The sequence below is a fragment of the Schistocerca piceifrons genome, chromosome 2 (genome assembly GCF_021461385.2).
Source record: "Schistocerca piceifrons isolate TAMUIC-IGC-003096 chromosome 2, iqSchPice1.1, whole genome shotgun sequence".
NCBI lineage: Eukaryota > Metazoa > Arthropoda > Insecta > Orthoptera > Acrididae > Schistocerca > Schistocerca piceifrons.
Window position 1 is genome coordinate 841,709,875 of NC_060139.1, and position 14,288 is coordinate 841,724,162.

Here is a 14,288-nt window from a genome sequence, read left to right on the forward strand (position 1 = left end):
GAAATTCTGTTCGTATGTAAAGGATGTTAATGGCACCAAAGTTAGTGTCCAGTCTCCAGCAAATGAGACAGGAATTGAAACTGAGGGTAGCAAAGCAAAATCTGAAATTCTTAACTCAGTTTTCAAATGTTCCTTTAAAACGAAAATCCCAGGAGAACTGTCCCAATTTAATCCTCATACGACTGAAAAAATGAATGAAATAAATATTAGTAAATGATGATTAACTGAAACCCTCAGCTGCCGACAGGTATTGTTGATATACCTCGATGTTGACAGCTCAAAATGTGTGTCCTGACCGGGACTCGAACCCGGGATCTCCTGCTTACATGGCAGATGCTCTATCCATCTGAGCCACCGAGGACACAGATGAATAGCGTGACTGCAGGGACTTATCCCTTGCACGCTTCCTGTGAGACTCACGTTCCCAACTGTCCACAATTCTACATATGTAATGTACCTTATAGACATTTGCCCATCCACTCATTACTCGCGCACACTTTGGCAATTCCTGTAAGAGTTTGGGCAACCTGCGTGCATTCGCACAGACGAAGGTCAATGGCTGGGTAGCCTTTAACTATAAAGGCTACCCAGCCATTCTACATATGTAATGTACCTTATAGACATTTGCCCACCCACTCATTACTCGCGCACACTTTCGCGATTCCTGTAAGAGTTTGGGCAACCTGTGTGCATTCGCACAGACGAAGGTCAATGGCTGGGTAGCCTTTAACTATAAAGGCTACCCAGCCATTCTACATATGTAATGTACCTTATAGACATTTGCCCACCCACTCATTACTCGCGCACACTTTCGCGATTCCTGTAAGAGTTTGGGCAACCTGTGTGCATTCGCACAGACGAAGGTCAATGGCTGGGTAGCCTTTAACTATAAAGGCTGCCCAGCCATCGACCTTCGTCTGTGCGAATGCACACAGGTTGCCCAAACTCTTACAGGAATCGCGAAAGTGTGCGCGAGTAATGAGTGGGTGGGCAAATGTCTATAAGGTACATTACACATGTAGAATTGTGGACAGTTGGGAATGTGAGTCTCATGGGAAGTGTGCAAGTGATAAGTCCCTGCAGCCGCGCTATTCATCTGTGTTCTCGGTGGCTCAGATGGATAGAGCATCTGCCATGTAAGCAGGAGATCCCGGGTTTGAGTCCCGGTCGGGGCACACATTTTCAGCTGTCCACATCGAGGTATATCAACAACACCTGTCGGCAGCTGAGGGTTTCAGTTAATCATAATTTATTCCAGGAAAAAAGCTGTACGTCATCAACAGTATAAATATTAGTTTCAGTGGTGCTGTGAAACAGCTGATATCATTAAAACTGAACAAAGCTCCAGGCCCTGATGGAATCCCTGTCAGATCCTATACTGAATTTGTGGCTGAGTTAGCCCCTCTTCATACTATAATCTATCATAGATCCCTCCAACAAAAAACTGTGCCCAGTTCTTGGAAAAAGGCACAGGGTACTCCCATCTACAAGAAGGGTAGTAGAAGTGATCCAAAAAACTACCATACAATTTCTTTGACATTGATTTGTTGTGGAATCTTAGAACATTTTCCAAGCTCAAATATAATTAGGTATATTGAACAGAATGATTTCCTGCATGCTAACCAGCATGGATTCCAAAAATATCACTCATGTGAAGCCCAACTCACACTTTTCTCACATGGCATACTGAAAGCTTTGGATCAAGGCAACCAGGTAGATGCACTGTTTCTTGATTTGCAGAAGGCATTTGACTCAGTACCTCATGTATGTTTATTGTCAAAAGTATCATCATAAGGGGTAACAAGTGAAATGTGTGACTGGATTGAGGAATTTTTGGTGTTATCTTGGATGGAGAGTCATTGTCAGAAGCAGAAGTAACTTTGGGTATGCCCCAGGGAAGTATGTTGGGACCCTTGCTGTCCATGTCATATATTTATATCCTTGCAGACAATATTAATAGTAACCTCAGACTTTTCGCATATGATGCAGCTGTAGGTAATGAAGTACTGTGTGAAAGAACCTGCATAAATATTCAGTCAGATCTTGATAAAATTTGAAACTGATGCAAAGCTTGGCAACTTCCTTTAAATGTTCAGAAATATTAAATTGTGCATTTCACTAAATGAAAAACTGTAGTATCCTATGACTATAATATCGATGAGTCACAGTTAGAATTAGCCAACTCATACGAATGCGTAGGTGTACAACTTTGTAGGGACGTGACATGGAATGATTACATAGGCTCAGTTGTGGGTAAAGCACTTGGTAGACTTCAGTTTATTGCTAGAATATTGGGGAAATGCAATCAGTCTACAAATCATTTGACCCATCCTAGAATATTGCTCAAGTATGTGGAACCCACTCCAGATAGGACTAACAGGGGATATTGAAGGCTAGCATGGATGGTCACAGGTTTGTTGAACCCATGGAAGAGTGTCACAGAGTTACTGAAGGAACTGAAATGGCAGACTCTGGAAGACAGATGTAAACTATCCCGAGAAAGGCTATTAACAAAGTTTCAAGAACTGCCTTTAAATGATTTCTCAAGGGATGTACTACAACCCCCTATGTATCACTCAGACAGGGTCTGTGAGCATAAAATTAGAATTCTTACTGCATGCACAGAGGCATTTAAAATATCATTCTCCCAACACTCCATACGTGAATGCAGCCGAAAGGAACCCTAATAACTGGTACATTGTGTCATACTCTCTGCCATGTACCTCAAGATGGTTTGCAGAGTACAGATATAGATGTAGGTCTAAAAAACCCTTGTGTGTACCCCACATACAATCAGATATGTGGGTAGCAGCCTCTGATGTGTAGTGTACACCTGAAACATTTAGGGGGACCCTAGTTCGCAATATCATGGTGCAAGTCCTGGAAGTTGCAACCTAGCTTGTCACAGAACTTTTGAAGTCTCTGGTTCTATGTGTCCATGTGACACAGAACCACGAGCCATGATGACATGATCAGCTCTGTGAGCATGCTGTAAATTGTAAGCGTCATTGAAACACCGTGGGCAAGGCTGATCTTCTGAGCCTTCTCTGCCAGTTACTGAACTGATCCAAGTATGACCTTAGAGCCCAGACAAAAGGCATAATTTGTTTCAATGTGTGCTATAATCTGCAGTTGCTTGAACTCTGTTCCCTCAATGGCTGCCAGAATAGCCTTTTCAACATGTTGAATGAGGCCCCCAGGTATACATTATGAGTGCAACTGGTATCCTTTCCTGACTATTGTTGCCATTTCTCTCAGGAGTACCATCATTTGTTGTACTTTTGAACTGCCAAAGATTAATGGAGCCCAGTAACTTTGTGTTTGGGTCCTGTAGACACTGGACCAAACATGTTCCACTAAAATGGGTAAAGCGAGGCCCAATGACTCAGTTTCAGTGAAAGACAGCACCACAAATTTGTTGGTTAGGGGAATTGGTATAACACCCTGAGTACTCCCTGGTTCCCATCCACACTGTACAGAACACCTAGATCTACCATTGAAACGCCACTTGCAGTCAAGTGGATGTGTAATGACATATCCTGTACTTTGTACGAAGGAGACAGGATCTATAGGAGAGTTTAGTACTTGTGATAACTTTAGTGTCTGTACCATAGGTAGATGACTCTTGAGAGCTCTTCCAACACACCAGTTTGTAGCAGCTGCCTACCATTTGACGGTAGTCAGGGCAATTTCCAGCTGTTTACGAATGTCTACCAACTCATCGCATGTTTGAGAGCAGTATTCACAGTGGTGCTGTACTTTGGCAGGTGTGGTGTATTACAGGATAGTGAACAAATAACTTTAATGCTCCTGATTATCTTTTATATCTGTTGAACTAAAAAAATTACTAATTCCTAATAACTTAAGAACTAATAAGAACAAAATGATATTTCTATCAAGGTAACAGGAAAACCCATGGTAAAAATTACTAGTTTCCTAAAACTTTTTGAGGTTAGTTAATTTATGATAAATGTAGAAAATATATACTCCTCTTTAAGTGAAACTAGATGTAATATTAACATGTTAGTTACAATGTCTGCTACAATCACTTAATCACAAACACCATTTCACTACAAATTAGATTATGCATAGAGCAATGGTAACTTCCGAAAAGCCTCAATAATGCACGCTTATTTGCATTTATATACACTCCTGGAAATGGAAAAAAGAACACATTGACACCGGTGTGTCAGACCCACCATACTTGCTCCGGACACTGCGAGAGGGCTGTACAAGCAATGATCACACGCACGGCACAGCGGACACACCAGGAACCGCGGTGTTGGCCGTCGAATGGCGCTAGCTGCGCAGCATTTGTGCACCGCCGCCATCAGTGTCAGCCAGTTTGCCGTGGCATACGGAGCTCCATCGCAGTCTTTAACACTGGTAGCATGCCGCGACAGCGTGGACGTGAACCGTATGTGCAGTTGACGGACTTTGAGCGAGGGCGTATAGTGGGCATGCGGGAGGCCGGGTGGACGTACCGCCGAATTGCTCAACACGTGGGGCGTGAGGTCTCCACAGTACACCGATGTTGTCGCCAGTGGTCGGCGGAAGGTGCACGTGCCCGTCGACCTGGGACCGGACCGCAGCGACGCACGGATGCACGCCAAGACCGTAGGATCCTACGCAGTGCCGTAGGGGACCGCACCGCCACTTCCCAGCAAGTTAGGGACACTGTTGCTCCTGGGGTATCGGCGAGGACCATTCGCAACCGTCTCCATGAAGCTGGGCTACGGTCCCGCACACTGTTAGGCCGTCTTCCGCTCATGCCCCAACATCGTGCAGCCCGCCTCCAGTGGTGTCGCGACAGGCGTGAATGGAGGGACGAATGGAGACGTGTCGTCTTCAGAGATGAGAGTCGCTTCTGCCTTGGTGCCAATGATGGTCGTATGCTTGTTTGGCGCCGTGCAGGTGAGCTCCACAATCAGGACTGCATACGACCGAGGCACACAGGGCCAACACCCGGCATCATGGTGTGGGGAGCGATCTCCTACACTGGCCGTACACCACTGGTGATCGTCGAGGGGACACTGAATAGTGCACGGTACATCCAAACCGTCATCGAACCCATCGTTCTACCATTCCTAGACCGGCAAGGGAACTTGCTGTTCCAACAGGACAATGCACGTCCGCATGTATCCCGTGTCACCCAACGTGGTCTAGAAGGTGTAAGGCAACTACCCTGGCCAGCAAGATCTCCGGATCTGTCCCCCATTGAGCATGTTTGGGACTGGATGAAGCGTCGTCTCACGCGGTCTGCACGTCCAGCACGAACGCTGGCCCAACTGAGGCGCCAGGTGGAAATGGCATGGCAAGCCGTTCCACAGGACTACATCCAGCATCTCTACGATCGTCTCCATGGGAGAATAGCAGCCTGCATTGCTGCGAAAGGTGGATATACACTGTACTAGTGCCGACATTGTGCATGCTCTGTTGCCTGTGTCTATGTGCCTGTGGTTCTGTCAGTGTGATCATGTGATGTATCTGACCCCAGGAATGTGTCAATAAAGTTTCCCTTCCTGGGACAATGAATTCACGGTGTTCTTATTTCAATTTCCAGGAGTGTACAATGAAATCTGGGGTGATCTATTCTTTGGCAATAAATTTGAATCACAAATGCTGATTTGTGATGATGTAAGTTACCCAAAAGCACTTGTACCGGTAACTTACGAAAATATTTGTAGTTTTGTAAGCATCCCAAAATTCTCAAAAGTAATGTATTTATCATATTATTATATAATTAAATTAGGGAATGATTATTTTGAACCAGGCTGGACCTACTGTTCTCAAAAATTTTAAAAGAGCACAAATAAGTTTAATCCTACAATTAACGATAGCAGTAGGAGTTTATCGCAGAACTCATGAATGTTCAAAATTTCAAAGTACAAACGGACATTGATACAATCAATGAAATGTTATGCAGGAGCAAGGCAAACAGTAAGATATGCAAATCTAGAGTTTCAAATTAGCACAAAAATCTTGTTCACGCTGGCTCACACAAAGGAAAATTCCGAAGTCGAGTTTTACATGTAAATGGATGTGTGAATTGCACGAAGTTTTTACTTGGCTCTTTATGTACCAACTTCTACACTAGTGTGCCAAAGAAGAACCTTGCAATGTGGGTTTATCGCAGTGAAAACCTAGAAAATGTACAGCACCAACATAGCACATCTTGTGCCTGCTGGGGCATTTGAATCAATGTTTGTTATTTATTGATGCACTGGTCCCTCATAGTTCCAGTGATGACAGTGTCATCCAGATTGTTTGCAAACTGCAGAATAACCTGTAGCAGCTGCTCAAGGTACTACTAGAAGCTTTCAAAGTCAAACAAGAGGAGAATGTAGTGACAGATGATAAACACTGTGGATTTTTCATCTAGAGATAACTCTATGGATGCATCAGCAAGAGTAGTCTTTAAGAAGTGTTCGTCCCCAGATATTTTCATCATAAGTTACTCAGCTTGAGAAATAGAGTGCTTCCCTCATCATCCAATATCACCCTTGACTGGAACAACTAAACCATGTCTATTGCCAGGGCTTTGATTATTTACTGTCATGTGCAGAAATGAGCGACATCCTACCCAAGATCTTTCCTACTCCTCCTAAAGTGGTGCTCCACTGCCCAACCAACCTATACAACATCCTGGTCCATCCCTACACCTTTTCCACACCCAGCCTCTTGTCACAGGATCATATCCCTGTGGTATCTTTAAAACCTCCACATTTGCTTGAGGAGTCCAGTGGTTTTCTGATGACCATTTACTCTAGAACAAGGGTGTAACAATGTTGTTGAGGATGACATAAGTCTGCCTTCAAGCCTTCACAAAGGCACATGGTTGGCCCCTGCTAAAACAGGGGATAATTGATGCCTTCATCATGTTGTGGACACACTAATTTGCTGCACAGGCTCAGTCTCTTTCAAAAATAGGCACATTTACTTGGCATAGGTCATGTATGATGTAGAAAGAGGCAGCACCTGCAACTTCATGGGTGAATGTTAATGCATGACTCTTCATTGGTGGCTGACATGGAACTGCCATGTCCAGTTGAATATTTACTTAGCAAATAATTTAGAAGTAAAGGTGACCATTCACTGAATAGATGTAGTGTTTATTCATTGACAGCCACACATAAAAGAGAATGAAGACTTGCTAGCTTCTAAGCTGGCTAGATGCACAGTGCCAGGATTGCAGTTTAGCAGGTGGACTAGGATCAGGTGGGGGATGTGTAGTGTATGATGCATTGAGGGAGAAAGTCACAGGCTGTAGGAAGAAGGGTTCTGAATGGCTACCTAGTGGCTTGGATGGATGTGGCAGGTATGCTGGCTAGAAATGTGGGAGGAATGGATGGCAGGTGCACCAGCTAGATATGTGTTACATGGGGGCAGGAGTTAGTGAAGTGTGGCACACAATGTGGATGACATGGAGGTATGGATTAGGAGGGGTGACAGAACAGAGTAAGGGGAAACTGTTGGGTAGAGGGTGTGAGGGCAATGCATTAGTGAAGACTGAGGCTGGGAATCGATAGATCGTGCACTTGGGTCTTCCACATGGATATGATCCTGTGACAAGAGGCTGGGTGTGGAAAAGGTGTTGGGATGGACCAGGATGTTGTATAGGTTGGTTGGGCAGTGGAGCACCACTTTAGGAGGAGTAGGAAAGATCTTGGGTAGGATGCCGCTCATTTCTGCACATGACAGTAAACAATCAAAGCCCTGGCAATAGACATGGTTTAGTTGTTCCAGTCAAGGGTGATACCGGATGATGAGGGAAGCACTCTTTTGTAGTTGATGCTTGACAGTGGTAGGACTATTGGGGGGAGTGAGGAATTTGGGGGGGGGGGGGGGGCAATTGCTCTACCAGCTGAGCTACACAAGCATGACTTATAATCCATCCTCACAGCTTTGCTTCCACCAGTAACTGACCTACTAGCTTCCAAACTTCATAGAAGTTCTCCTGTGAAACTTGCACAATTTGTAAGTGATGCTTCCATAGCTCAGTTGGTAGTGCAATTGACCTCAAAAAGCAAAGGCCCCAAGTTCATGTCTCAGGCCGGCACAAAGCCTTAACCTGCCATGAAGTTTCAGGTATGATGTTGTTTACATACAAGATAATATTGCATGCTTGAGTAACTGAAGGTGAGGAACATTGTTCTCGTGTTCTCTGTGGTCTGTGCCATACAGTGTTGCACTGTGAGCAGTATATCTGCTGATGCTTGACAGGAAAGGATTTTCAGACCAAGGTGCACCTGATCTAAACTGCTGCCCATTAAAGTCGCAACACCAGGAAGGAGGGAATATAATGAAATTTTAGTTACTGTGTGTGTACACTATAATAGGAAAACACATTTGTTTATTTCTTTATTTATTTAAGCCTTTATGCAAGATCTGAGCCTTCTCTTACATCTAACCACACATCGTCAGTGATCAGCATCACAGTTCTTATAATATGGGAGCAATACATAAGGATAGTAAAAACAGTTTCCTCATTACATTTTTGTTGAATATGAGTTATGACAGCTAACATAAAACAAGGTGACAGTACAGAAGGAATTGACTGTTTAGGGAAAGAGGAAGAAATAGTAGGGTGAGATTAGTAGATGAATTGGAAGGAACAAGAATAGAGAGAGATGAGAAAAACAGTTAGAATATGCCAAGAAGAAGGCTACATCAAAAATGACTTATCCTCTTCAATGCAAAGTGGGTTTGGATAAGACGCAATGTACAGGGTAATTCGTTCCACAGTTGTACGGCTGAAATGGAGAAGGAAATGGAGAAAGATTTAGTGATATACATAGGTGCAGCCAAGATGCTGGACATATCTAATCAGTACTGCAATTATGGAATGATAATAGGTGATTATTATGTAAGGAGAGGCACTCAGGACTAATTATGTAAACAGAGCATGTGGAAATCACACCACCTATCCAGTCACAATCAACCTAAATATTTATAAGAAGAACTGATGTGATCATAGAACTAAATGTTGCAGATGTATCTTATGTAAGCATTCATAGCTAACTTGAGTCATCTGGAGTTTTCACTATTTGTGCTGTGGTGATTTACATCACAGTAGTAAAGACTTGGCATGACTAAAGTCTGAATTAATTTTTGTTTAACTTGAGGTGGAAATATTTTTTTAATTATTTTTGGATTACATGTAGACAGGAGACAGATTTCCAAATGCTGTATCAGTTTCTTCTGCCGAACTTAGATATTCATTCAAGATCATGCAGTGTTGTTTTACTGTTCCATGTAATGTTAATGTTTAAAGAAAAAGGAAGGTGAATAAGATAAGACAAGAAACTTACTGACAGACAAATAAGGAATCAAACAAGACTGTGGTCAATGAAAAATATTGAAAATATTTTTGTGCTAATTTGAAACTCTAGATTTGCATATCTTACTGTTTGCCTTGCTCCTGCATAACATTTCATTGATTGTATCAATGTCTGTTTGTACTGTGAAATTTCAAACATTCATGAGTTCTGTGATAAACTCCTACTGCTATCATTAATTGTAGGATTAAACTTATTTGTGCTCTTTTAAAATTTTTGAGAACAGTAGGTCCAGCCTGGTTCAAAATAATCATTCTCTAATTTAATTATATAGTAACATGATAAATAGATTACTTTTGAGAATTTTGGGATGCTTACAAAACTACAAATATTTTCGTAAGTTACCGGTACAAGTGCTTTTGGGTAACTTACATCATCACAAATCAGTATTTATGATTCAAATTTATTGCCAAAGAATAGATCACCCCAGATTTCATTGTATATAAATGCAAATAACCGTGCAGTATTGAGGCTTTTCGGAAGTTACCATTGTTCTGTGCATAATCTAATTTGTAGTGAAATGGCGTTTGTGATTAAGTGTTTGTAGCAGACATTGTAACTAACATGTTATGTCACATCTAGTTTCGCTTAAAGAGGAGCATATATTTTCTACATTTATCATAAATTAACTAACCTCAAAAAGTTTTAGGAAACTAGTAATTTTTACCATGTGTTTTCCTGTTACCTTAATAGAAATATCATTTTGTTCTTATAAGTTCTTAAGTTGTGTTTGAGTGTTTAGTGAAACAACACAAAACAATGACCAAACTGAAAATATTGGTATTTATATTTGATGATGAACTACAGTTTCAAACACAGAAATTTATTCTAGAAATTCAGCTTAACTGTAACAGGCATAGGTGTACAAGCTAAAGCAACATATGCACTCAGATAGCCTGATTGGCAACTTGTGACTGTAGTTCATTATATATGAAAATGATAACAATAGTCTATGATTTCAGGTTGTTTTGTTTTGATTCTAAAACCTGCAGAGGAATCAGGAGATGTGTGCTTAGGGGTAAATGAATTAATTATCTATAAGAAGAATAGAAATGAAATGTCATGTGTAACTGCAGCTTTTTATGCACACAGCATAACAACATAATAATTAATTCAACGATCAACCAAAAATTGTAAGACTGCAAGGAGCATCTATACTTCAAAAGCAGAGAATCAAAGAGATTACACTGCACTCATAAGATATTAGCAGATGATTCACATCACTGTCTTAATCACTCCATCCCTAGTATAAATGATATCAGATAGTGAAACATATGCAATGTCCAAAATGAGTTATGACTTGAGGTTCACTTGGAAGCATGGGTGGCAGCAGTGGAAGACTAGGTGTGTCTGGTGTCCCTGTAGAACTACTTGTAGTTAGCGTCTCACAGTGAGCTGGTGTAAAGGCTGGCTTGAGGCTATTGATGGATATTGTGACAGAAGTGCCATTGATACCAGCAACAAACATCTTATTGTGGTCTGCCAGTACTGTGTGTGGGCCATCAGATGGTGGTTGGAAAAGTTTTCGAATGGCATTGTGTCAGATGAAAACTTACTTGCATGACATTAAGTTGCAGAAAATCAATGTTCAGTGGGTAGAATGTTCTTTATAAATGGCATGCCAGAGCTTGCAGATCTGTGTGTGAAGATGTTGCACAAAATCCGAAGCTTCAATAACACAGTCTGCTATGTCAGTAAAGGACTCTCCCGGTAATCAAAGTGTCTGCCCATACACTAATTCAGGTCTTGTTTAAAGGCTATCCAGAGACCTAGTAAAACAAAGAGGTAGGCTGTCAGTCCAATGCTCAGTGGCACGGAATCGAAGGAAAGCCTTTAATCAATGATGAAGCCGTTCCACAAGACCATTAGCAGTGGGGTGATAGGTGCAGGTTCTACTGTGGTTCATGCCAAGCAATTTGAGATAGCTTTAAAGAAGTATGATTCAGATTGCTTGTCCTGATCAGTAATGACATGGAGAGGAATACTGAAGAGTGGGATCCAGTCACAGAAAAAGGTCATGGCTGCAGTTGCAGCTGTTGTCTTTCACAGGATACATTTCAGGTCAATGAGAGAAATAGTCAGTTGCTGTGAAGCAGGTCTGATGGTGGAAAAGGCCCAACCATGTCAATGTGGAAATGTTCAAAGTTTTGATTCGTTGGGGTGAAGGTACTAAGCGGAGCTGTTATGTGCCAAGTTACTTCGTTGCTCAACAAGTGTTGCACTAGCTAAGCAATGCCCTACAATCTCTCTAAATATTTGGCCAGATAAATGCCTTCTTCACCAGTCATATAGTAGCCTTTACACCTGGATGAGTGAGGCTGTGAAGAGATGAAATTGCTTGTTTGTGAAAATCTGTAGTAATGAACAGTCATGCTTCTGGCATTGGTAATGTTGCAGTATGGCACAGTGTTTGCTCTTGGTACCCAGGTTCATCAGAGCTGCAAGCCTGATGATGCTTCAGGGTATGCTTCAAGGTATGCTTTCGATTCACTGTCATCTTCCTGGGTGTTGCAAGTGTTACGAAGTCCAGGTGTCATGGCTGGTGTGTTGATGCCTTGTTTGGCTTCTGCCGGAAAGCAACCACTAGATGCTTATGATCTGTGAGAACAGTAAAATGTCTACCCTCAAGGATGTGCCTAAGTTTTCTGACTGAATATGCAACATAGAGCTCATCAGTGTGAAGTTGACCAATTTACTTGCAAAGGCAATAATTTATTGCTAAAGAGAGCTAGAGGTTTCCAGTCATGTTGCACACAGTCTTGTAGCACTGCTCCAATTGCAGTTGATGGTGCATCTACCATAACTGAGAGAGGTGCATCAGGAAGAGGATGTGCTGACAATGCTGCCTCTGCAATAACCACTTTCCCTTGGGTCAAAGATGCTTTCCTTTCATCAGTCCATTGGAGTGTGTCTCCAGATTTAGGTGAACCTTTTAACATTTCATTGAGAGTTGCTGCCAACAGTGCATGATTACTCACAAAAATCTATAAAAGTTGGTCAAGCCCAAGAAATGATGTAATTCTAATACAGCAGTGGGTTGGGACAACTGAGAAATGGCTTTCACTCTGTCTTGAGATGGTAGTATCCCTTGTGCATTGATAAGGTATCCTAAGAACTTTACTTGTATAACTCCAAAGACACATTTTTTGCGGGTTAATCACTAAATCATGTTCTTGTAGTCTAGTGAATAGTTGTTGTAGGTGTGCTAGATACTCTGACTCACTAGATGATATTGCAAGCAGGTCATCAATGTAGATGTAACATCCATGATGTGTTGGAAAGTCTGGGTGGCACTGCACAAACCAAATGACACTCACACAAATTTGTAAAGCCCAAATGGAGTACAAACACTGCTTTTGGGTACACCTTTTGACGCAATTAGTATATGCTAAAAAGCAAGGAGCTCTATTGTGGAGAAAACAGTCGTACAACGAATACACATAGCAAAGTCTTCAATAAGTGGCACAGGATAACAATCAGGTACCATTCTGGCGTTCAGCTGACAGCAATCACTGTGTGGGTGCCACCCATTACTACTACTTGAAGGGTGAAAAGTCCCTTGTGCTGACATAAAAGAGAACTCTTGCTCGGCAATCTCTAGTTTTTCTGGATGCAGACAAGAAGACCATCCCCGAACTGGTAGTCTTGACATAGTGACAATGTGGTGTGCTGTGAAGTGTCTTACCAGTGTTGGAGTAGGTTCCAGAGGGATGACTGTGGAGAACTGATGAAGTAGGTTGTTGTACGGTGAATCACCTGTAATCTCTTTGCTACCAACATGGTTGGCATGTCATAGGTGCCTATGACTAGACTCAAGCAGGCACTGGCTGCAGAGATCTGGGAGGAAACAATAAAAAGATAACTATCTGCTCCAACAATCAGATACACCACATCAGCAACAATGAATCTCCACAAGAATTCTCATCAAAGATTGAAATTTAAATATAAGCTGATTTAGCCAGATGTCTTAATGAGAGAGTCACCTGCAATACAATCAGGGTGTACATAAAGTCCGGGAACACTTTCAATTATTTATTGTACAAGAACTAAACATTGTGCAGATGTCATACATATTGCATTTGGAAGAGAAACTCTGAAAGATTTTTTACAAACATTCAATATGCGAACTATGAGTGAGCCGGCAGATGTCAATTGGGTAATTGAATTCTTGCCATACTTGTCCCAGCATGGCATTGTCAACTGTGGCAGTCACCTCCTGTATTCTCTCCCGGAGCTCTGCTACATCACATGGTAGAGGCAGATCATTAATGTGTCCCCACAGAAAAAAGTCACATGGAGTAAAATTTGGTGACTGGGGAGGCCATTTCATGAAACAGCTGTCTCCTTCTGTAGCATGGTTGATCCATCGATGCAGCAGCTCTGTGCTGAGGTACCCACGAGCTTCACGATGAAAATGGGGTGGAGCCCCATCCTGCTGAAAGGTGAACAGAGAGTCCAATTGCATTTGAGGTATCAGCCATTGCTGCAACAAGTCCAAGTTTGGATATGCAGTAACAGCGCTCTTGGCGAAGAAGAATGGTCCATACAGTTTTTGATGTGACAAGGCACAAAAAACATTGACCTTTGGGAAATCATGCTCAAATTCAATGCATTCGTGTGGATGCTTTGTATCCCAGATTTGACAATAATGCCTGTTCACTTTCTCATTAGTGTGAAAAGTGGCTTTGCCACTAAAAATTAAGCAATCAACAATGCCATCCCCATCCTCATTCAATTGTTGCAACTGTGAACAGAGCTCAAAATGCTTGTCTTTGTTGTCATTATTGAGCTTCTGCACTAGCTCCAATTTGAAAGGTTTCATAACAGCTTCTGTTGCAGAACTTTCCACACTGTCATTGGAGCCATTTTTAGTTCACAGGATGCACGATGCACCGATTTCTTTGGACTCCTTATGAATGTCTCTCATACATGCTCCACATTCACTTCACT

At 42.1% G+C, this 14,288-nt stretch overlaps 1 non-coding gene across 1 annotated transcript; it reads right to left on the reverse strand.

Annotated features, from left to right (window-relative positions):
• Positions 1–287: 287 nt before the first annotated feature.
• Positions 288–362, reverse strand: Trnat-ugu. The gene has a single exon. It is a non-coding gene; the product is annotated as a tRNA-Thr (tRNA).
• Between the last annotated feature and the right edge of the window lie 13,926 nt (positions 363–14,288).